Below are 21,096 nucleotides of genomic sequence, written 5' to 3'. Positions count from 1 at the left end.
AAGGTCAGGGAAGGAGACCGTTTAGTTACCCATTTTGTTATAGTGAAATATCCATTCATGGACAAAATTGCCCCTTAAGGAAAATGGCTTTATCTGTACCGAAGCATTTCTGTGTATTGCTACTCATCCTAAAGTCAATAGAACTCCCTCAAGGTTGTGTTTCTCCATCCTTCAGCTTCGGGTTTGATAAGGCTGGGTCCTCTCAATTTATGTTTTTGAATTGGTCAATACTGGCCCAAGTCCCTCCACAGTGCCTTGTCAGTGTAGTACTGCAGCCTCTCTCACTCCATTGCCCCACGTGAAGAGGGCTAAGTTAAGGTGTGCTTATTAAAGATGTCTTCTCATATAGTCATTAACGGAAAGATCTTCCTAATGCAGTATCAAGTTCAAGGCCAGGTTGGACGGGGCTTTGAGCAACCTGGTCTAGTAGAAGGTGTCCCTGCCCATGGTGGGGGGGTTGGAACTAGATGAGATTTAAGGTTCCTTCCAACCCAAACCATTCTGTGGTTAACATTTTGCAGGTAGATGTGCGTAAAACAGAGTGCAGCGTAAGAGGCAAGGGCGTCTTTTGCTGCTCTAAAATACACTTAAAATTGAAGGTTTTAAACTTAAATGTAGCAGTGGACAATGCAAGCAGTAGAGTAATTCTGAAGTACTTTAATTTATGGTGTTTATAAAGTGTGAACATTACGCGTTGTAGAATTCTGAGTGTAAAATGCCTACATCTGTTTGATGAGTTATAACAGCATGAAACTAAAAATCTTGGCAGTTCAAAACGAAGCAATTGGGTCTGTTGGCACCTGGGATAATATAGACAGCAGTCTCGGAGTATAGTATAAATGTATTAGGAGACGTTTCTGCAAAAACAATCAGCAGTGGTGTTTCTAATGAAGCTGAGACTTACGTAATCATTGCCTTGATTTTAAGGGTAACAGTTTACTGTGTTTATACCACTTAAAAGTCCCATTACTCCTGGAGTGTGTACGCGGTATAGCCTCAGTTGGAGCCAACAAAATTCCTCTTGGCAGTAGCAGCTTATCCAGTAGTTGTAGGAATTTAACTAACAGAAAACTGTCTTAAAGCCCTTGAAACAGCAGATGGTGTGTCTACTTTTATAGAGCCTGTTTGAAATGTACCTTGGGAGCAAGTTTCACGGTATGCAATTGGTGGTACCTTAAATTCTGGCAAATTTGGAACTATTTCAGGGGGAAAATTAAATCAGTGACTTGAAGAAATATGCATCAAAACAGGTATAAGAGAGACAGGGGGATTTTTTAACAGTTTGTCACCATTGACACTTCATGACCTTGGAAAGAGTCTACTGAAATGTAATCACAAAAGTATTTATTTAGGGCAAACAGTTTTTTAGCCTGTCTGTCGATGTCCAAAGAGGAGGAGATAAAACAGGACACAGATTTCTTTGGTATTTCTTCCAGTACATTTTGTTTCTCAGAATTCTCAGGTCATGCTCCCAACTGCTTCAGAGCAGACTTCGTCAGTCAGCCCTGGGAGTATGGAAAACCCACGTGTGTATAACTGGTACGTACGTACGCTCAGTGGTGTTCCCTACCAGATGGTTTTCTGATGAAGTCTGTTGCTAAACTAAGACAAGTATCTTTAAAAAGAATCCTTCAAGGAAAATATCTTGAGTATACCAAAATGCAACTTTTATGGGTACACTTAGGTTTGAGGTATGATGTGCAACTCTGAGTTTACAAGAGAGGCACACTCTTGAGAGTACACAGAGTTATAAAAGTCTTTCAGCTCACACTGCTAAGCTACAGTCTCTATAAACAGTTTGTTTATTCTATGGATAAAAATACACAGTAGCTCTGCTTTTTCTAAACAGCATAGGAGTTTGTTGGGGTTTTTTAAGGTCAATTTATTTTGAATAGTGTTGTTTAATATTGCCTCCCTGAAAAGCTAAAATCTCATCGTGCTTTGGGATTTTATCTGCAGCATGTGAAGGTACTGGGCAGAAGTGACAAGTTGCAGTTTTACCCTGTTGTGTCCAAAAGTGATAAATGAGATGGGAAAATTGCCCAGTTTCTCTTTCTCCATGTCATTCTTTTTTATCACATCAGCTTTGGCAACTCTGCTATTTATAGAAAAATCAAATAACAAAAGAGCAGATTCATCTTCCAACTCATTGTCCAATACAATGCTATCAGCTGCCTGGTTTTTAGAATCATGAGGTTTATTTGATTCTAAACTTGATTAGATTTCTTTTCTTCCTAAAATGGAAAATACTCTAGAACTGTAGAAAGAAGCTATAAATACAATATAGCACAGAACTTACAAGGATTCAGATGTGTAGATAAAAGGGCACCGTATGCCATCAAAATTAGTAACTCCTGACATCTTACAGTCACCATTTTCTTTCCTTAATACTGGAATCAGTGTTGCTAAGCTTTTTGCAAGGTATCGATTAGGGATTTGGGCAGAAGCAGGGGCTAAACTACATCAGCTGACCATGGAAGCATGCATGGAAAAGTTTCCACAGGTACTTGGACAAACTGGAGATAAGGAGGGACAGACACGCAGTCTGTCCTTCTAACTACTACTCCTAGAAGGAGAATGAATTGCTAATTTCTGTAGCTGCAGGCCTTCTGAGTTGGTGTAGCGCTTAATGCATCACCACTGAGTTGACAGTTTCATAGCTAGGAACGCTGCAAAACATCCATATGGCTTAGGTCTCTGCTTGTAAGGTTACAAAAAAAAGATTCCAAATTTACATTGCTTTGTGTGCTGCTCTGCAGCAAAAAGGCATATAAGTCTGGTCTCATCAAGATCTGTTTTTTACTTAATGATGTATCTTAAAACTTAAGCTTAAAAAACCCTATCATACAGAAAAACACTGGGAGAGGAAGAGAATTAATGCCACTGCTTAGTGGTACTAATCAGCATACAGAAGTAGAGTGTGAATGAAGTATATGTAGGAGTAGCTGGTGAGAGCTCTCCATTTCTCATCACAGCAACTTTAGGTTGGTTTCCATCCCTGTCTTCTGCACTGTAGGCTTGTTGTGTAGTGTGCTCAGGTGTGCTCTCTGTTGTTTGGAAGGACCACTCATGCTAGTTTGATAAGCACTCACCTCAGTGTTGTCTGTTCTCAGACCTACTGACAGCAGAGTCTTCATCAGAGAACATCAGAGCAGGCAAACTGGGAACGTCTTTGCGGCTGGAAATGACAGAGGAAAGCTGATAAAAGATTGTCCCTCCAAACCTTTTACATCACATTTCTCTTGGGGGGTGTTGAAAGTTTTATCAAAAAATAAACAATGTCATTTTTATAAATTTAAATGAAAATCAAAGCTGTGCAGGGGTAGTGTGGTGTTCAGAAAGACTATAGGTGGCAGCATCATAATGAAATAGAGTTTATTTGGTGTCTAGCTAACTAGAGATCTGTCCTTAGTTCCTTCAGCAGCATGTTGTGAACAAATATACAAGAGTGTGAATCAAAAAAAAGCACATGAGAAAGTTGTTGATCACTGTTTAAGCAAACAGTTCAAATAGTTTAATCAGTCTCTTAAATCTGTGTGTTCTCAGTGTTGTAAGCGTGAGTGAACATGCTGACTTCCAGAGATCCTCCTTCTTGGTATCTTGCTTAGTCCATTCAGGCCAGCCCTGGTAACTGGATTTTACTACACTGGCATACAATCCAAGCATGAAAAAGAAAATGCTATCCTCATCAGCACTGTTCTCCAAGGATTTTGAAAAGGAGCTTTTGAAAAAAGACAAGTTAGTGTATTTCAGTGGTGTGTTCTGAATTTTGTGAGGTGGCTAGTGTCTTTGGGACACGGAAGGTAGGTGGGCTCTAAAGACTGATTTTCCTCTGAGAGGAGGTATTTTAAATCTGGCTTCCAGACATGAATACATCCCAATTAATTTTGAAAAAAGATGGCCCTTGTTACAATAAGGAGGATAACATTTATTAATTCTGTCCCTCCTACTTACAATTAATGTTTATGAGAACAGTTAATGTGGCGTATTATCTTGTGTCAGTGTGTACTATTACTTTCTCCTAGTGGGCGAATTGCCCAGCAGAAATGAGTATTTTCTTTTCCACAGCCAGGGAGAACTGTCAGACCCATTTGGCAGGGCACAGATTGACTTTCTTGCTCGTCTAGATTTGTACCCCCAAAATTGGCCACAAATTATCAAAATAAAGTCATAGACTGTATCTGGTCTCTGGGTTTCTTGTTCCTCATTAGCCTGCTTTATAAGAAGATATTCTCCAGTTTACTGCTCTAGAATATTCTCTTTGAATATATACTTACCTCAAAAGTTATTTGATTCAAAATAATAGGAGCTGTGGTAGATAATATGTATGATTTCTTTTAATCTTATAGCCTACCTCTTTTTTACATTTCTGTGAGATGAAAGGTGAAAGAAAGTATGCTGCAAACTCTAAAGCCAGCTTAACTAATCGCTGCTGAACTGACTGATGAAGAGTGCTGTGGTTCTTTACTAGTTTAGGTTTTTTTAAAGTGAGTTGGTAACTGTTTAAAATTAATTGTGCAGATTACAGAGTTCTGGATAACATGCATCAGTGAAAGGATGCTGGGGAAAAAAATAGTGTCACTCTGAAAATTGTTTGTTCTTTCTAATCACTTCAGGTTCCCTTTCTGAATTACTGCAAAACCCCCTTGACAGAATGCCAAACCAATGTGAATTAAACTACTTAACTATTTCTGCCTGTCTTTTGTCTCACACTACCAGGCATTGTTGAAATTTACCTTGGCAGCTTCCACAGGACTTCCATTTATTTGCTCAGAGATAGACTTGAAACAAGATCTCAAAGCTGAAATTGCAGGTGATATTTTTTATTTAGAAAGAAGAAAAACATTTGCTTGTAGTATTACTTCTGTATTTATTTCTTTCATAAGCCAGCAAAATGAAAAAGAGACATTGTACTTGGATGACAAGGGATAACAGAGGCATCCCTCTTGACTCAGAGGCTTTTAACACCTTCAGGGATCTTACTCCAGTCAACTGCAGTAGGATTGAAGCACCTAACCTGAAAATCCCACTGCACATCTTATCAGCTAATGATTCCTATTCATTGCAAGAGGTGATGGCTCCCATTTCTAGCTTTTAAGCATTTAATGGTTCTGAAAACATGACTCTCTAGAACTATGTATCTAAAGAATGGATGCTTAGAGTGAGTACTGAGCACTGGCTGTGCCATGTCTGTATCATAGCTTTGGGTAGTAGCTCAGGGAATGTTCTTTAGTCAGGCTGTGACTGATCACCTATTCCTTCACATTTTTACAACAGCCCTGGACATAGTCCTCGTTAGATAGCCTGGTGATGGTTTTCAGCAAGCAGTGTGAATGTAGTCATGCTCTCTCAAGAACCATGAGAGTTGAGCAGTCTGGTTTCAAGGCATTGGCTCCAGTGCTATAGAACAGACCTGAGAGCATTTCAGTTACTAGAACAGATGCAGCCTGAGGCATACTGTAGAGGCTCCTAGATGTAGGCCAGGCTGTAACAACCATACCATCCACAGTGATTTTATCCTTACCCTGAGAGATGTCAGTAGGCGAGTGTTAGTTATATTGAGGGGGAGGGGAAGTTGGCTCTTCTGTTTTGATGATCCTTTTTAAAGCATAGTTGTCTGCCAGCCTATGTGTATTTTTGTAGCACAGTATGAATGATTTGTGTTTGATCGCACAGTTAGAGCACTTCTGTAGGGCAGGAGAGGTCACTTACATGTTGCTGTGAAAGGCTGTGGGAGCAAATGCTGAGCTTCTCACAGTCACAGCTGGCACTTCTCTGAACACTTCCGAGCTAGAAGTAAGGTCAGTGGGCAGCAGGGTGCTGATAAGGGTAGGAGTTCACTGTAAGAAATGTGTATTCACCCTGTTAATGCTTATTACTGTCTTATTTTTCCCCGTAATATTATAGCCCCTAACCCAAAGATTGATCAGCACAATGCTGTTCCAACAGCTGCTGTAAGCAGAAGACATTCTGGGTATAATTGGGCTCTGTACACTGATGACTGATCACATGAATCTGACAAATTCTTATGACAGGATTTGTGGCTTTGAGGTTCATTGTAGAAGCCAGATTGTGCCTTTCTTGCTGTTAAGGCTTAATAGAATTGCCCATTGATTTCTCTGCAGCCAGGTCCCCCAAGGGATTTGTTCATTCAGGGATTAAAATTGTTCCACGGTTGTCTGATTTGTTTAAAGCTCTCCCTTTACTCTTAACTGGAGACACTGACCTCAAAAATAGCCAAAATCTTCCACTATCCTTATGTGGAAGAAAAAGGTGTGCAAAAAAAAAAAAAAAAAAAAATTCTAGCTAATGAAGGTATGAAATATGAAAGTATACCTCTACTTTTGTACCTCCCTACTTCTGCTTGCTCGAGTCAAAAATGAGTTGAAATATCTGCCTGATGAATTTGTTTGGAGTGGAAAGAAGCCAAGAATTATTTTAACAAATGTTTTAGCTTGACACTGAGTATGGAGGCTTAGTTTGCCAAGCTGGAAAAGTGAATAACTAGGCAATTTTTGTGAGGCTTATATAGGGTGTGGGTCATCTTAATTGTCAGTTCCAATCTGTGTTACATATTTGTAGAGGAGCATATATTGTGAATGAATAGACACGTTCTCTTCGTAAGTTCCATGTTTCTCTGAAACAACTGAGTACTTTTGAGAAACCGTGGCACGTACTGCAGTCAGCTGAGAGGCCTAAAGGACTTCAGGAAATCCGCTCTTCTATCTGCTGGACAGAATTTCACAGGTACCTGCCTCCCCTGTGCATATGTCTTAAGGAGAGCCATGTTGGGTGCTGTGTTGTTGTGAAGGTAATGTGTCTGGTAGGCTGGGCTGCAGAATACAGTGAAGAGCATTACTGGCTCTTGTGAAAGATTGATGGGGTTCAGCACAGGAGAAGGGAGCCTTTTAGCATAGCTCCTGCAGTTGTTGGGACTGGCTGGTTGGAGTGGTGCATAGCTGTCCTCATGTCTGTGGCCTCATGGATGTAGGACAGGCTCACTAGCTTTTTTTGACAGGTTTTCTGTTACTAATTCTTGCCACAGCTGTGAACGAAATCAACAAAGCCCACCTTAAAGTGGACCTGCTGCTGCTGCTTCTGCTTTCGTGCAGGCATCTGAGAACACAGAGTAGCGTGTATGAATAAAACCATACTTGGGCAAAGCAGAATAAGGAGCTGCAGCAAGGTCAGAATTGAGGTTGTGACCCTGGATTCACTTCAGTTCGGGCTGTCAAAACTTAGGTTAAAACCAGGCCATTTTTAGTAAGTTTTAACTAATGGTCATCTGGTGATGAAGTCTGATCCAGGCCTGATAATTAAAAAAACCCAATCCAAACCTTGATTCCTTGGATGAAGTAGAATGCAGCTAGAGGGAGGGAGGCTTCTCTGAGAATCACTCCCTACCATGTTCTGCCACCAGTGAGGTGGTGCGCTGCATTTGCAAGGGAGTTTTCTCAACAACTCTTCTCACTCTCTCACAGACTTTCTGCTGCGTTTCCTGTATTGCTTTTCCTGCAGAGTCTCTCCTTTTTCTTTCTTTCTTTTCCATCTCTGCAATACAAATATCTGCATTTGTGACAGCAATGTTAAGGGGCATCTCCTTTGGCCCACAACATCAGTCACTTCCTGGAACTTGCCATGCATCTATAGATGATGGTTCTGTTGCTCTCGTTATCTTCTTGCGTAAAGAAGCTCTGTTGCATTTTGTGCTTGCTCTGAATTACAGCCATTGCTTCAGTAATGCTTAACTCAGTCACAACAATAACTTGGGTCATTAATTTTTCTGTTGGCTTTTAGCTTGAAATTTAACAGTGGAAGATGATAGGAGAAAAAGAGAGACATTTCTTTCCTAGAAGCAAGTTGAAATCATGGGTGTGTAATAATTTAATACTGCATATCTGATATTGCAGGATCCCCAAGTGGGCTTCAACTCTTGAACAGACAACACTCAAAGTTTTCATGGGACTGGAGGTTGATGCATTTTAGAGATGATATTTGAACCACGTAAATGGTCTCGCTCCTTTCTGACATTTGCGGTGAGTCTGCAGAATACAGAAAGATAATGCTAGCTGACTTGGTGTTTTGACAAGATTATGCTCTTTCAGCTGGCTACCATCTCTTGTGTAACTCAGCAATGTTAGGACAAAGGTTTGTATTTGGACTCTAGTGGAGTGCTTTAAGGAAATGCTGTCTGCTCTAGAGTAAAGAGATGGTTTCCACAACCTTTCTCATGGCGAGAGGATTTTTTAGTAAAAGGTGGTCCTGTGAGTCTAATGCAAATGATTCTGTGAGCAGAGCACTGCAAATTGTTTGTCATGCATACACAAAAGATTTTTGGTCAGCTATCTTGCAACTTGACAAAAATTTTCTCTGCAACACTTGCAGTGACCCCAATGTAGCAAATCACTTTGTCAAAGCAAAATAAGTAAATGGGTTTACTGGCAATTAGACTGTAACCTTCAAGTCTAATTCTACAATTTTTATTCATGTTGGTTCAAATATCTGGTTTAATAACCATCTCAGCGGCTTTGTGGTCTTATTCCAAATGAAAGTCACAAGCTTAATCACAACAATAATTTGGGCTATAAGAGAGGGCCATGTGTGCAAATACGTCCATCTTGCTATGAACCTTCCTCTTGGACTCGTGGGGACTTTGCATCTGTGGGTGATGGTGGTGGGAGCCTTCAGCAGGGGCTTCCTGACTCCATCTCCACAAAGCAAACTTGCAAATTCTGCTGAAAAGTATTTCGTTGTTTTCCAACCACATCTGCTCCTGCAGCACTGAATTTTGTCAGCTGCATGTCTACATTGTAAAGCCTCGTTTCCTATTAGCTTTTCTTATCTGACTAGTTGTTATTGTAATAGCTTCTATTTCTGAAGCATAAGGCAAAGTAAACTGACCAACATACAGTTTTCATCATCATAATTGTAAGTGATCACACCATTTTATTTTTTCCATCCACTCTTCAGAATGGAATTAGGCTGGAATTTACAGTAGCACTCGGCATCATCCTAACTCCATGTACTTTGCTATCAGACTTGGACTAAAGCTAAGAGCTTGGATTATCTTGGCCCAAGAGTCTGCTGTCATGTCATTAAAATATTATCTTCCGCAACAGGTCCGTACAGCGTGATCTGGAGACAATATCTGTGTGAATAGGTTAGGGTAAGGAAGTAAAAGCCATTTACTAGTGTAGCTGAGAGAGCTACTGTGATAAGAACATGCAAGTGGTCCACTTACATGAAAAGGTTCTTAATCAAAATGAACTTCAAACTTTAACGAGTCTTACTGCCATTTCTTCTTAAACTCTCAGTCGCTTTGCTTGGGAACAGCAGATTGTCAAATATCACGGGGAAACCACTGCAGAAACCAATTGTGTTAGATGTGTAATGTCTGATAACGTGCTGTGTATTAAACCAGAACGCCCCAACAACTTCGTGCAGACTGCTTGGAAAGAGCGTTATTTACTCTTGCTGAGTCAAAGCACAAACTTGAGTGTGTCAGAACCAAGGTTCATTGTGCAGCTGTAACCTGCCTCTTGCATGTGGGATGAACTTAAATTACACCATCACAAGCTATTCATCGTATTGCCTCCCCACAGAAGGGACCCTAAAAAGTTACACCACCTGCCAAAGTTATGAGACACTGAATGTAATGAAGGAAATTAATGCAAGTATCACTATTATCTCATGTCTAATATCACTGCCTTACAGTGAAAGCCTGAAGGGAAGTTAATCAAGATATAAAGACATTGTGTGCTGCATAAATCAATGCTGATTTCAGGTGGCTGTAAAAGGGAAGGTGTAAGTTGTTTACATACAACTGTCAATTCCAAGACTTTCAAAACCAACTGAAATAGAGAGAAAATTGCTTTTTCCTGGGCTTATTTGTCATTAGAGAAATAAAAGGTACTTAAGCCCCATTTTCTTAAAGGCACTGTAGAATTTAAGAATCTATTCCAGATTAGGCAAGCAGTTAGCTCTGCTGTATGATTATGAAATCGTACAATATTTAGTACCATGCCCAACTTATTTTAGAACAAACTGTTACGAGAAATACCATGTAGATGGTATAGCATGGGAACAAAAGGTATTAAAAAAGAAGAAGGAGGGTTTCTGTTCCTGTTTGGATGTTCAGATGGCTTTTTGAGTATGTTAAGGCTCTATTGCCTTAGTTTTCTTTCTCTCCCCTTCTCTTTTTGATGGCACTGTTTCATGCCCGTAGTGAAGGCCAGGGAGAACCTGCACCAGGAACGAGCCAGAGAAATGGACCACATGCAGAGCACCGTCAGACTTACAAATGGAATAAACTGAAATTTGTGGCAGGGAAGAATAAGAAAAGGAGATTATTAAAAGTAACTGTAATAATTTTTCATCCTGCTACTTCAGAGGTTACGTACAGCAAAAGGGTGGATGGTGCCTCTTTCTTTTGTTCTGTTTGGCTTCCTGCCTGGCAGCTCAGCATGCAGGTGCCCAGCAGCGAGTCCACATGGGCTCAGCTCAGTTTAAGCCACCCCAATGATAACTGGGGGGAAATGGAGAGAGATGGTGGTTCTGCAAGGGTCGTTTGAGGTACACAGAGGAGTGGGTGCTCAAGGGGTTGCCCTTTGAATCATAAGAGTAGGCACATGTCGGGGGGGAGACTGGTATCACTGTGCATTGTATGGAGTTCCCAATCATTTCATTGTTCATGCAATTGCTAATTCTTTCTGTGCATGTTGTTCTTCAACAGTAATAGAACTTTTACAAGTAGTTATAAGAGTAAATATTGTTAAACCTTGCTTAGAGCAGATGCAATGGAATCATCATAAATGTATTCAGAATATACTCATATACACAAAGAGAAAAGAGCTTTACTGGTACTTTGCAATGCTACGCTAATGGTTGGGCTTGATGATCTTCAAGGCCTTTTCCAACCTAAATGATTCTGATTTGTACCTAAATGCTGTATACTGATAGCTGCATAGCAGGTCATTGTATCTTTCTTGAGCTTACATGACTCCAGTGTATGTTTTGGGTACTATACTGTATTGTGTATATTGGGTTGTTTGTAATATGACTGGGTATGTTTGTATCAAATGCCACTTAGGTGGAATAATAGCTGTGAGCATGCAGAGACATGGGCCACAGCAGAAGCTAGACAAGCCCTCTGAGGACTGAAGATGCCATACTGTCCTTTTTCCTTACTGCTTTTGTTATCTGGGAGCAAACACGGCCCAAACCTAAATAATTTCACTGTGTAACATGAAAGCTATTTAGCCCTAACACAAAGGGGAAAAGACTAAAGGTCCTTTATTCCCCATCTCACCACTCATTTCCCCAGGAGATCCTCTCTTGGTTGCCATGGTCATGCAGTCTGGTGGTACAGTCTTCCTGTCCTTTATTCAGTACACCTACTAACATCTGTACCAGTGCAGCTTTCAAATATAGACCTGGCTTGTGCTGCCTCTGGCTAGATCTGTTGCCGTTTTACACATTTCTGTGATGCATTATTTTTGGCTGGTTCTACCTTCTCGAGCAGATGTAACATTTCATAACTTGTCACTGAATTTTAATCATCCTTCCATTCATGGTGGTGGCAACCAGAAGTCTGATTGTGAACCACTAACGTGAAGAACATAAAGAGCTTGGGAATTTCAAGAAATCTGTTTCTCAGCACCACTCCCTTGAAGACTGGGTGGCGTATGAAGTGTCAGATGGCACGAGGATCTGGAGCAGGCAGGTCAGTGCCGTACAATTCAGTACTGAAGGAATTTGCATTGCAAAAGAATTTATACAGCTTGTTCTTCAGTTGCATTCAAGTCTAATTGCGCTTGATTTGACGCTCACTGGGTAATTAGGGAATCAGAGCTGCTGAGACCAAGGACACTGAGCAGCTGGGATAGGCTTATTGGTTTCATAACTGAGGTTAGATGCTCTGGAAAACTAGGACCAGCACTGTAGCATCAGCATTTGTCTGAACATTAAGAGATCTAGACACTGCAGACCTCACAGTGTTCCCACTTACTTCACCACGGGATGCAAACCTGAGAGCAGGCAGGCTGTTCAGATGTCAGCTGAGCCACCAAAACTACAGGAGAAACAGAAAAAGGCAAGGGTAAATGCAAGTTTAAGCATACAGAGGAGAATTGAACTAGGAGTTCTCAAGCTTTTGTTCACTTGGACTATTTGGATAAACTGTTGGTCTTTAGTGGCATTCAGATTTGAAATGAAATGAATATTTTTTCATGAAAGGAATGTGTTTTTTTTTTTTATATACCTTTAAGAGAGAGCAATAATGAGAGGACTAGAAAATGTGTTTGTTGAGAGTGTTGCTGTGGCTATGATTTGTTCAGAGCCATGCAAGATCTTCTTAAGCACTAAGCTTTTTACTACTCTTATTATTTAACTGTATTCTTGTGGCGTTCAGAGGACTCAGCAAGCACAAGGAGCTAGTGTGCTTGAAACCGTGCAAACACTCAAGAGACAGAACCATCTCTAAAAAACCTCTGAGTTTAAAGTAACAAGATGGGTAAAACACATGCATTCAGGCAAGCTTGCTGTTAGGCATTTAGATGGGATCATAGCAAGGCTTCTCAGCACCTTCCCTTCCTACTGCCTCTCTCCTGTTCCCCACACCCTTCCCAGGCAGCTGCTGCTGCAGTTTTGCAGGCCCCTGTCCTGGCTTTTCCCTCTTCTTTAGAGTGCTGCTCAGGCTGGGTACCCTGCAGTGCACAGGCACGCTATCCATATTCACATCAGTTATTTCACAAGAGCCCCCGTACGTTGTCACTGGAAAGAGCAAGGCTTTGGAAAACAATTTGGAGGATCTAAGTCAAGTTTTTTTCCACACAGCATTTGTTTCTTTTGGAAGTTCACATGCAATTCTATGTCATTAGCTGCTGCATGACGTGGTGTCTTCTCTTTGTACAAGGCCACGCAACTCCAGCTGCTGGGGCTACAAATCCAGCTTCCAGGCAATAGCAGCCACACAGGCCGCTTTCCGCTGTTGAGACAACATGGTTCAGTTCCTCTCAGTACTCATCTTTCGTTCTGGCTTTGTGCTTTGTTGCCTCTTGCAACTTTGTTCCTGTGGTAATGGCTCTCAAAGACACAAGGAGAAAATTCCTGTTAGTGGAGCAAGGCCTTACCCAGACCTGCCAATGTGCCTGCCATACTATTTTGGATGCCAAGTTGACAGCAAGAATGAATCAATGCCATGAAATTGAAAAGTGAGTGTATCATTTAGCTGTTTGGACCAGCAGATGGCAAATGTAGAGGAAAAAAATCAATCTAAGAGCCAGCCTAGGGAATAGACATTAAATAAAGCCATCTGGCAGACATATGAGCGGAAGGAAGAAGATGAGACCAAGTTCTGCTTCAAATATCTGTTCACAACTGAGAGGAGGCTGGTGGGAACTCATGCCATGCGGAGCTGACTTTGACCCTGTAAGAAGTCCTGTGAAGTATCAAAACCTTTGGCAGCATCGAGAACTTACAAGAAAGACCCTAAACTGCCAAGCAGAGAGAGACGAAGCGGCAGCACCATTTCTGCCTGTGTGAGATCCTGGTGATACTCCACATAGAATAGTGAATATAGGACTGCATGATTCCCCATGATGGGATTGAGAAATAATGTCCCTGCCCATGGCAGTTTGGAATTAGATGATCTTTAAGGTCCCTTCTTAACCCAAACCATTCTATGATTCTATGAGAAGACCACATCTAGGAATTTGGTTTGTAGAAAAGGAAGAACAGGGAGTAAGTAAAGAATGTGATCTAATATATCCCAAATGCTGAAAGGCATTGATAAATTTCTTTTTTGCCAATGCCATGGCAGTTTGTTGCTTCACCCTATTACTTTTGTTCCCAAAGAGAGATGTATGTGATTTTGCACTCAGGCTTTTAAGCAGAGTTTCAAAAGAGAAGCGTAATTCATTGAAAAGGGAAGTGGTATCTTACATAAGTGCCCAGCCTTTCTTTTGGAAACTTACTCTCAGGGAATGTGATTTCAGAGCCCAGAAGTCTAGCAGATGTTATTACTATTTCTATTTTACAGGTCAGGGCTGTGTTTTTTTCGTACGCTGAGAAATGCACACAGCTACTAGCCTTTTACATTATGAGAACAAGTCAATTCCGTATCTTATTCTTAACTCATAGATGCACTTCCCCCCCCCCCCGATAAAATGGGGGGACTGTGGCATATCTTGAGAATTCAGGATCTCTAGTAACGAGCGGTTTTGTTGGCAGACTCCGTCATCTTCTTCTTCCCATTAAGAGCAATGGTGGATCATTTTACAATGAATTTTGGTCCTGATGTCCAGGTCCGTGGCATTAAACAGAACAAATAATCCCACCGCTCAGACTTAACTGCAATAAAAGCAAAAAATTCAGTATTGTAAGGTCATTTTTTAGTGTCTCTGTTGATAGAAAGGTTCTTGTCAATGATGATGGAGTAGCTGTATTTGTGTGTTAACTCTCAGTTGCAGACACTTACATGCAAAATGGTTTCCAGCTCTCACTGGATGAATTTTTCAAGTATCTACTTCCTTTCCGTCTCATCTGTGTTGTTAGTGGTTAGTTATTGTAGCTGAGAAAGTTTTCTTTAGTTTCTCTCAGCATCCAATAGCCAGCCTATCAAAAAGGCAGTATTTCTGTCCCTCTGCTCAGATGAATAATTCATTGCCCTGCACTTTTTGTGTAAAGTAAATTTGAACTATTTCTTTTGTAAAGATTATTTACAAGAGAGTCATGGACACACAGGAATTAATTTGCCGCCTTTAGGCATGTCACTATCTTTTTACTGAGAGGGAAGTAACAGTTTATTTCTGTTATATTTTGCTTTAAAAATTTGCTATATCTAGTGTTAGAAGGATGGTATCCCTTAATTGGGGAAGTCGGAGTTTGGCAGGTTTTCAGTGCTGTTCTGCTGCTATTCTCCCCAGCTCAGATGAACAATGGGCTGGAGGGATGCTGGCAGTGTTGCTTGGTTACAATTCATCAGTGTGAATCAGTGTTTCACGTAGCTCCTTCTGCATCTGAACAACCAGGAGACTTCTCAGTACTGTGTTACTGATGTGTGTGGAGATGTGACTGGATTACGTACTATCTCAGTTACTGTAAAACTATACCTTGGCAAGGAAATTTGGACAGCAGCATTTGACTTTCCGTGTCCAGTTTTGAACTGTGTTTTACAAATGCATAGCTGAGTAAAGCGAATTTTTAACAATATATTTTGTTGCAAGGTGTGTTTGATGAGTTTGGTGCTTTAGCATCCTTCTGTATTCATCAGGAAGATTAAATCCTTCGTTAAGTATTTCCCTTGGAATAGGCACATGACTTGCTGAAACCTGCCTGCAGGCAAAGTGAAGCATGTAAGAGGAACTGCCACCTTCGTCTTAGTCCTCTTAGTGCATTTGGCCAGATCTTAAGCTGGCATAAAATGAAGCTGGTGGAGTTATGCTAGTTTAGATAATAGGAAGATGTGACGGGTTATTTTTAACACGATGGAATGGCTTTTCTGTACCCCACCCAGATCCATTTTACCACTCACCCATTCTTATTGTTCAAGACATGACTAGAGGAAATGTTAAGAGGGAATAAAGGTGCGCAGTTTGCGCTCCCCCTTGAATCAGCATTTCCAGCAGCATTCCTCCTGTCTACATTTTTTTTCTAACTTTTATATAAAACTGCACTTTTTTTGCCATTCTCACTGTTTTATTGCCTGTTACCGCTCTGCTCCGTGTACCATTCTCACCCCCTTTTCTGCGCAGAAAAAGTTTGAAACTGCCAATGAGTCTTCACAGCATTTAGGTTATGTTTGAAAACACCTGAAAAAATGAATGCCCATACAATAATTGGCAGCTTTGCCAAGAGTGTTACTAACGAGTCACTAACTGATGTATTTGCTCGTCTGTGGCCGGAAGATCACTGGATTCTGGCACCTACCCAAAGCACTGTTGCCTTCATCAAGTATCTCCCATGGCTTTCTAGCCACATGACAGTCCTTGTCTGTATATACAGCCCTTCGGTCTGTATACAGAAAAATCCAGAAGTATTTTTCTCATCTGTCTCCTCCCCTTTCACATATGAAATTCTTGTCCCTTAAAGGGGACAATTAGACAATTTAGTGTCAGCTTGTTGCATTGTTGAACATTGAGGCCATTTGGAAGAGTTTTTAGGAAAAAAATGCACTGAAGTGACTCCACTTGGTTTGCTAAAAAAGAATCTATAGTAAAAAAATGAATCTGGCACTGTCTAAAGTACAGATATTTCTGTGAGTAGGTTCTTTGCGTGATTTTGCCTTCTGGTGATAGTATCTTTAAGGTGGCCTTTCATAAAGAAAATTTTTTCAGAATACTTGCACTACTTAAAATAGAGCTGCACTGCACAGGGCTTTGGTTTCTGACTTGCACACATTATTCTGATCATCTTACTGATCAGCTTGTCTTTACCAGCAGGTGATTTAACATCTTAAATTTTCAGTTTGTTTCCTCCAAATGATGCTTGGTTATCTATAAAGATTTTCTTATTATGACTCTCTTTAAAACCTGGATTAATTTAGCTTTGCTGCTCCCTGGGTCATGACATTCATAACTATTTTGTGTGTAAATCTAAGTGCTTAATACTGAGCTCTTCCTATTTCTGCAAAAAGATGAGAGAAAGGAAATGAGCAAAAGAGCTGTGATTTTCCTATCAACGTGACAGGCCTTGGCTCTTGTTCAGAAAGGTACCTGAAGCACCGTAATATTCATGTGCTTTTGGGCAGTTACAATTGCTGCAGGGGTAGACTGATCCCCTGGGTACATACGGATGTTTATAGAGAGGAAGAGATTTCAAGCCTGGCTAAGAGACTGTTGCCTGACCCTGAGCCTGTGTTGAACACAGCTGTATTGGGCCACTGAATGAAAGGAATGCCTTTTTGGGGGTACACTACACACATTAGGAGTGAGCATTAGGTGTGCCATTGCACAGCTGGAATGGTCTGGCATTTCTGCAGAGACACTTGTGTGCATTTCCCTTCCATTAAAATGTTGCTTTGTTTTTAACAGATAAAAGGCTATCATAAATTGTGGAAGAATTCCCTTTTAAGGTCATTGCTGGACTTCTCTAGACATGACAGGCCAGTGCTCCTGTGCCCAAGACCCCTCTTTAAAAGCACTTTTGCCCATGTGGTAGCTGGGGTGGTAGGTATACCCACTGCAAACCTCATGCAGAGAGTGTGCCCTATAAAGATGATGCTGGAGCCTTTGGCTGGGCTGCAGGTCCCCACGGGTATTCCTGTCTGGGACTGGCAGCATCCACCCAGGTAGGGAGGGAGCTGCTCACACATGAGGACGTGCGCATATGCGATAGGGAAGCATCTTGATGGAACAGCAGGACTTGTTTCTGCACCAACACTCCTCGTCCCTCCAGGCCTCACCGGCCCCTGCAGCCTACAGGAGCCATGCCATGCATGGTGTGCACAGCATCGCTTTCTTACTGTTTTTGCTAAGAGGATGGATGTTCCTTGGAGTCAGTAGAAAGCAAACGGGCATTTTTCTCAGATAATCATGTCTGTGAGAGACATTTACATTATGCTGCATTTGAAGAGTCATTATTTCCTTCCACTATATAGGATAACTAGGGCCAGGTATACCCCCGCTAGAGGACCCAGAGGCACTTTAGCTCTTCAGGTCTGGTTCAGCTCTTACTTTTCATCTTTTAGCAAATGCAGGCTGAGGAGGTTGCAAGCTAAATAGAGTAATTAATACAGTGGCATGGCAGTAGCTTAAAATATTTAAAAGGTCAGAAAATACAGAGTTGTTGTGTCATCATTAACTTTCCTGATTTGTTTCTCTTCAGTTTTCTATGTTACAAGTTTGGCTTTGGATTATGCTCGTAGCATACATGTCTGGGATAACCTTAATTTCTTGATTTTCATATGTTTAATGTTTTATTATTGCGTTTGTTAACGTTGAGGCTGTGCACATGCTGGGTGGTTTCTCCCACTTTATCTAATGACCAAATTTGAGATACAAAATTCTCCTTTTAAGGTTAATTGGCACAAAGAATAGAAAATTTGCCCTCTGTTTTTGCACGAGCATTTCCTGTTTTCACCACAGGTTCCTTTTTGTCATAAAAATAGCTCAGCTGCTGTCCCTTTACCCTGGGTGGTGCTACATGGTGGCCTTTGCAAAGCCAGGAGTAACTTTTCAGCAAGCCCCTGACTTTCCAGGAAGGACCCAGCTTACGCTTCCTGAGCAACATCAGCCTCCGCTAAGAATTCAGGTCAGGATCTCCCTGCTTGTTTCCTAGCAACTGGGGGATACTGGTGCTTTCTCCTCTGACTGAGTCCTCCGGGGCGTTAGATACAGGGATCACTTGGTGAAGGGATCGGGGCAGTGCTAATAACTCACTCTTCGGGAAGGCAGAGCGTGGCTGATGAGACATAGGGTGCACTATCCACATCAAACCGAATCAAAACTTTCCGACTCCTCTGTGCAAACTTGAAAGTGCCTGTGCTGTTTGTGCTACCGCTTAAATGTCTGGAGAGGTGACAGATCCCTTTTGAAACACCAGCAGCCTTTTGTGTTACGTTGAATCTAACAAACAGGAGCGTACACAGGTAAGCAGCTGAAGAAAGTTTGTGTCTGAGTGCTTTAAAGGTTGTTTTCCTACGGGTGTAATGCGTTTCTTGGTTACACAGATGCACAACATTCAGTTGTGGGAGTGTTGACCTGCCTTTGTAGTTATTAAAGTTTCATTGGATGTTAAGTAAAAAAGTTAAGTGGAAAGATGAACTGTCTTCCCTGATTTATTGTGGTGTCTGTTTATAAAGTGTTGAAAACAACCTCTGAACTTCTCTAGTTAATTTATTGTAGGATTGGCTAATGAGAAATCCTTAAGTGATCAAGAGTTATCCGTTGCCAGACTCACTGCAACTGGCTCCTCGTAGCACATTTACAAAATGGAAAGCTGCAAGTCCCGCTAATTGTGTATTGTTTGCAGAAGCAGGCAATCATTGCCTCTGGTTGGTAACACAATGGGATTTCTTACTGCTTTTTGTTTTCCTTTGATAAATTACAAGTAGAAATCCTTTGACAAATTTAAAATTAAAGCAATGTGCTGTTCTAGAAAATAATTTAGGAAAAATAAAATTGTCATCTTTCTACTGTAGCCTTCTCTACTCACAGATAGCAGAGATGGTGGGAATTAACTCAGAGTATGCCCATATCTAGTGCTGGTACAAGGCTGGCATGATAGTTTTCTGAAGGACCGCTCCTCACAGTAAATACAGTTTTCATATTTTGAAAAACATGTGGATCAATCACATGGATTGTATCCAGCTGAATACAAGCTATTAAACTTGTGTTTTTCGGAAGTTTATAAACAGTACGTTCCAGCTCTTTAGTGATACAATTTGGTACAGCTCCAATTAACTTCAGTAGGGGCCTGCCAAGTGACATCAGCCAAAGATCTGGCCGCGCATCTCTAGAACAGGTACATTTCAAGTTCACAGGTTTTTTGCACAAGAGGCTGTAGTGGTAGATTCTGAATAGGGACATAAAAGACCAGATTATTTTTAAGCCATGTATTTTAATTATCTCTAATATGAAGCTGTTAAATTTGAGTGCTGACTTTAAGGCATTCAGGAGCTGATTTCTTCAGAGAGACTAAGTGCAGTTTCAATTGATATTTTCCACACTTAGTATTCAGAAAAACAATTCCCAGAGTCTCACATTGCATACCTGTTACAGCGGCTGCTTTTCAAAGTGTGCATGTGCAATTTGGTATCCCAAGCTTTTTTTCTCTATCATACATGTGGGAGAGCTCAAACGTCGGTTGCTAGGACCCACGGTGTATGTGCCCGCTTAAGAAGAGAGAAAAAATCTATACCACAGCAGGATTGTTGTGCAGGTCAGGATGTTGTTTATTACAAAAGGCTCTCCCAAGTGTGTAACTTCACACTACTGTGTGTTCAGGTGATGTAGGACAGAGAAGGAGACATATCTGTTTGAGGAGGTGCTTCACATTTCGTTTAATTGTTCTGGTCTCAAGGTCAACAACTTTGAGGAGACAGTTAACAGCAGAAACCTCTTTAGTCACTTTGATCTAGCTTTTCTAGTAAAGCAGCACCCTCAGACGATAGCGTGGGACCTGAGAGATTAAGTTGTCCAGCGCTCCCTGGTCTTACTGATCTTTCCTCTGTTCACAAAGCCTTATAGTATCCTCTTACTAGTGCTCTTCTGCCAGAGCTGGGAGCTCTGCTAGGCATCTAATTCTCTGCCATTTTCCATGACTCACAAATATTTTTAAAATGTCTGAAAAAAAAAAAGTGAAAAGGAAGGAGGCCCCTAAGCAAAGAGGGTCAGATTTTCCTCAAGCTTGAGCTAGTGCATTTGCCAACTGCATGTAAAAGGCAAAATATTTTCCCATTACACCTACACCAGAGACGCTCTGTACATACACAGATGGCTGGGCCCTTGCAAGTCCAGCCAAGGGAGCATACGCTGGCACTTTGGGGTTTGAAAAGAATCTGGAATGGGTCCTGTAGTCTGATGCTGGCAGCCAACATCAGTGATCTGGGTGTCTGGATATGCAGGTTTTCTTGATGGTAAATGGCTCAAACATGTCCTTGGAGTAGAGAGTGGGCTAGAGGTGGAAGGTGAATGCTTTCCTCTCTGCCTGTTTGCCAACCTGTACAAGTCTAAGTAGGAGCCGGAGAGCTTAAATCCAAGAGTGACCTTTATGTCATCTAGCTATAGAGGCTTCCTGGGATCCAGTGTCTGGTTCTGGACATCTGGCTGCCAGAAGAGGTGAGCTCGGAGAGGGATGTATGCAGAGAAGGGTAAGATGGCCAGGAGAATGGAGAGCTTATCTCTGGGAGGAAATTAAGGTGCCATGTTTGGCTTTGCAGATAAAGGCTGAAAGGGGAGACAGCCACCTTCTCTCCATACCTGTGTCAGGAGAGAAATGCCGCTTCAAGGAAAGTATTGCATTGGCACAAAAATAAAGAGGTATAGACTGTTCATTTTGACTGGGAATTTCTAACCATCAGAGTTAACAAAATTCTGGAATAGTATTTCAGTCAAAGCAATGGGGAAAATGGAATAGTTTTCAAAATAAGACTTTAAT

General features: G+C 41.2%; 1 protein-coding gene across 10 annotated transcripts in view; it reads left to right on the top strand.

Moving 5' to 3' along the window:
- The window catches only part of CRACDL (CRACD like), a 66,042-nt gene that overhangs the window by 3,909 nt on the left and 41,037 nt on the right, over nucleotides 1-21,096 (top strand). For 6 of the 10 annotated variants that reach the window (XM_030475838.1, XM_030475835.1, XM_030475833.1 and 3 more), the window contains exon 1: nucleotides 18,289-18,586. The exons of 3 other annotated variants lie outside the window; for them this stretch is intronic. The gene's annotated coding sequence lies outside the window, so the exon portion shown is untranslated. Of the gene's footprint in view, nucleotides 1-18,168; nucleotides 18,250-18,288; nucleotides 18,587-21,096 lie in introns of those variants that run through there. One more of the 10 variants, XM_030475831.1, reaches the window with a different exon arrangement.

This window comes from Strigops habroptila, chromosome 2 (assembly GCF_004027225.2).
Source record: "Strigops habroptila isolate Jane chromosome 2, bStrHab1.2.pri, whole genome shotgun sequence".
In the NCBI taxonomy this organism is placed as follows: domain Eukaryota; kingdom Metazoa; phylum Chordata; class Aves; order Psittaciformes; family Psittacidae; genus Strigops; species Strigops habroptila.
This window is presented reverse-complemented; position numbering and strand designations above follow the sequence as displayed.